Raw genomic sequence first — 3,677 nt, forward strand, 5'->3', positions numbered from 1 at the left:
ACTCGTAATGACCTGGAGAATCATAATGGCAGGTCATTTTTAGCATTTAGTGAACCTAGCAAAAAAGCCAAACAAAAAACGAATGTGGGATTGCACTTTTTTTGCAATTTCACCGCACTTGGAATTTTTTTCCCATTTTCTAGTACACGACATGCTAAAACCAATGATGTCGTTCAAAAGTACAACTCGTCCCGCAAAAAATAAGCCCTCACATGGCCAAATTGATGGAAAAATAAAAAAGTTATGGCTCTGGGAAGGAGGGGAGCGAAAAACGAACACGGAAAAACGAAAAATCCCCCGGTCATGAAGGGGTTAATTGTAGATTTGCACTACAGCTTTAGAGCCTGTATTCACCTTCATTCATGAGTCCAAATGTGCTTTTTAGCACAAAAACTGCAGCCAGGTTTTTTTTTGTGTGGTTCCATGGTGTAATGGTTAGCACTCTGGACTTTGAATCCAGCGATCTGACTTCAAATCTCAGTGGAACCTGGGCAGCTCTTTGTACATATGTTTCAGTTTTTCCGCTTATACTGAGTTCTCCAGTGCCCAACTTTTAACATAAAAAGAGAAAGTTAAAATCAACATGCCAATAAAAGATTTGAATGTTCCAAACATCCATGGAGTGATCACTTTGAGTTGTATGGCCAAATCCACCTATGAAGCAGGATTACCGAAACTTAAAATTGACTTTAAGATACAACACTCTTACGAATTGTGTCGCACAAAGCAACCATACCCTATGATTTATGTCAATGTTCACATAACACTTTTTCCAGGTGTATTAAACTGACAAGTATTTTAAGCTGAAATGGCTTCAGGAATTGTTGGCGTTTTCTTCCTGAATCATCTTTTCTTTTGTTTTTCAGAATTTCCTAAAGCAGTTTGCAAACATTTTTGGTGGTATTTTTATAAAATTATTTTGGGAAGCTTTTGAGTTTATTTTTGTGGCGCTTCTTTGTAGCTCACAAAACGCACTAAAAGTCACTCAGGAACCTTGAAGGAGTTTTTCTAACCTTGCCATTAAATTGTATTATAAGTATGGAGCTATTCGAAATGAAAAACACCTGAAGAATGATATGCTTATTTTAGTTAACCGCTTGGCATTTTTGGAAACTTGATGTGGTTTAAAGACACCCAAAAGCCTGATCATAGGAACAGCAAGTCTTTTTTTACGTGGAACTTAATTTGTTCAGTGTTTTCAGCATTTTCAGAGTAATTTTCTGGATGATTTTGGAGTGGACCCACTGAAAATCCGCCTTATAAAGAGGTAAAAGTCTTAAACTGCACATGATTCCCATTGATGATGACTTTAAATCAGATTTTTATATTTTACTGGTACCTGGAATTTTGTTTCTATTTTCTGAGATGTTTTCCAAACGGATAATCACTGCTCTTGATCATGGTGCTATAAGAAAAGGTGTGTGAAACTCATCAATGATCAATGACTGAGTAGTCGTGGCTGAGTGGTTAAGGCGATGGACTAGAAATCCATTGGGGTTTCCCCACGCAGGTTCAAATCCTGCCGACTATGAATATGTTCCTATAGTTTTTTGCCTGATTACATGAGAAGATAAATTTGCGTGTTTACTGGTTTATCACACATGAAGATGATATGCAAACTTTAGACAGGTTTTCTAGAACAAGACTGACTTTGATTTTTGGATGTATTTTCTATAAGCCGATCTGACGCTGCATCCCACTTGCGTCAAGCCACTAATTAAAAGAAGTGCCATGAGTGCCACCAGGTAAGTGGTGTTTCTCCCTCTTTTGTCTAGCAGTCACAGACCACTGCTGTGGCAGATGTACTGGGACATGCACTGAGCCCTTTCCTGGGACAACGTCAAATTGTCCACCACATGAGTCCAAATCCGCTGCAACCTGTCCATCACAGAATCCACACCAGGACAATCAGAAGGCTTAACCTGCCCTGAAGAAAAACGAGGATGGAAACCAAAATCACAAAAGAAAGGCGAAACCTAAGTAGCCGAACTGGCCCGATTATTAAGGGCAAACTCGGCCAACGGCAAAAAAGTCACCCAATCATCCTGATCAGCAGACACAAAGCATCTCAAATAGGTTTCCAAGGTTTGATTAGCTCGCTCAGTTTGGCCATTTGTCTGAGGATGGAACGCCGAAGAAAAAGACAAATCAATACCCATCCTAGCACAAAAGGCCCGCCAAAACCTGGAAACAAACTGGGAACCTCTATCAGACACAATATTCTCCGGAATGCCATGCAAACGAACCACATGTTGAAAAAACAATGGAACCAAATCAGAGGAGGAAGGCAATTTAGGCAAAGGTACCAAATGAACCATTTTAGAGAACCGATCACAAACCACCCAGATAACAGACATCCTCTGGGACACCGGAAGATCTGAAATAAAATCCATGGAAATATGCGTCCAAGGCCTCTCCGGAATGGGCAACGGTGAAAGCAACCCACTAGCATGGGAACAGCAAGGCTTAGCCCAGGCACAGGTCCCACAGGATTGCAGAAAAGCACGCACATCCCGCGACAAGGAAGGCCACCAAAAGGACCTAGCAACCAAATCTCTGGTACCAAAAATTCCAGGATGACCGGCCAACACAGAACAATGGACCTCAGAAATTACCTTACTTGTCCATCTATCAGGAACAAACAGCTTCCCCACAGGACAGCGGTCAGGCTTATCAGCCTGAAACTCCTGAAGCGCCCGCCGTAAATCAGGGGAGATGGCAGATAAAATCACCCCTTCCCTAAGAATGCCAACCGGCTCAAGGACACCAGGGGAATCAGGCAAAAAACTCCTAGAGAGAGCATCCGCCTTAATATTCTTAGATCCAGGAAGATACGAGACCACAAAATCAAAACGGGAGAAAAACAGGGACCATCGAGCCTGTCTAGGGTTCAGCCGCTTGGCCGACTCAAGGTAAATCAGATTCTTATGATCGGTCAAGACCACAATGCGGTGCTTGGCTCCCTCAAGCCAATGACGCCACTCCTCAAATGCCCACTTCATAGCCAACAACTCCCGATTGCCGACATCATAATTGCGTTCCGCAGGCGAAAACTTCCGAGAAAAGAAGGCACATGGCTTCATCAAGGAACCATCAGAATTCCTCTGTGACAAAACGGCCCCTGCCCCAATCTCAGAAGCGTCAACCTCTACCTGAAAAGGAAGAGAAACATCCGGCTGACGCAAGACAGGGGCAGAAGTAAATCGGCGTTTAAGCTCCTGAAAAGCCTCAACAGCCTCAGAGGACCAGTTAGTCACATCAGCGCCTTTCTTTGTCAAATCGGTCAGGGGCTTAACCACACTAGAGAAGTTAGCAATGAAACGGCGATAAAAATTAGCAAAGCCCAAAAATTTTTGAAGACTCTTCACAGATGTGGGTTGAATCCAGTCATGAATGGCTTGGACCTTAACAGGATCCATTTCTATAGACGAAGGGGAAAAAATAAACCCCAAAAAAGAAACCTTCTGAACTCCAAATAGGCACTTAGACCCCTTCACAAATAGAGCATTATCACGAAGGATCTGGAACACCATCCTGACCTGCTTCACATGAGACTCCCAATCATTAGAAAAAATCAAAATATCATCCAAATACACAATCAAGAATTTGTCAAGATAATTGCGGAAAATATCATGCATAAAGGACTGAAACACAGAAGGAGCATTAGAAAGCCCGAA

General features: G+C 42.3%; 2 non-coding genes across 2 annotated transcripts; both read left to right on the forward strand.

Moving 5' to 3' along the window:
• Nucleotides 1–417: 417 nt before the first annotated feature.
• Nucleotides 418–489, forward strand: TRNAQ-UUG (transfer RNA glutamine (anticodon UUG)). The gene has a single exon. It is a non-coding gene; the product is annotated as a tRNA-Gln (tRNA).
• Nucleotides 490–1,449: 960 nt separating this feature from the next.
• TRNAS-AGA (transfer RNA serine (anticodon AGA)) lies at nt 1,450–1,531 on the forward strand. Its single transcript has one exon. It is a non-coding gene; the product is annotated as a tRNA-Ser (tRNA).
• The last annotated feature ends 2,146 nt before the right edge of the window (nt 1,532–3,677 follow it).

This window comes from Ranitomeya imitator, chromosome 9 (assembly GCF_032444005.1).
Source record: "Ranitomeya imitator isolate aRanImi1 chromosome 9, aRanImi1.pri, whole genome shotgun sequence".
NCBI classification, from domain to species: Eukaryota; Metazoa; Chordata; class Amphibia; order Anura; family Dendrobatidae; genus Ranitomeya; species Ranitomeya imitator.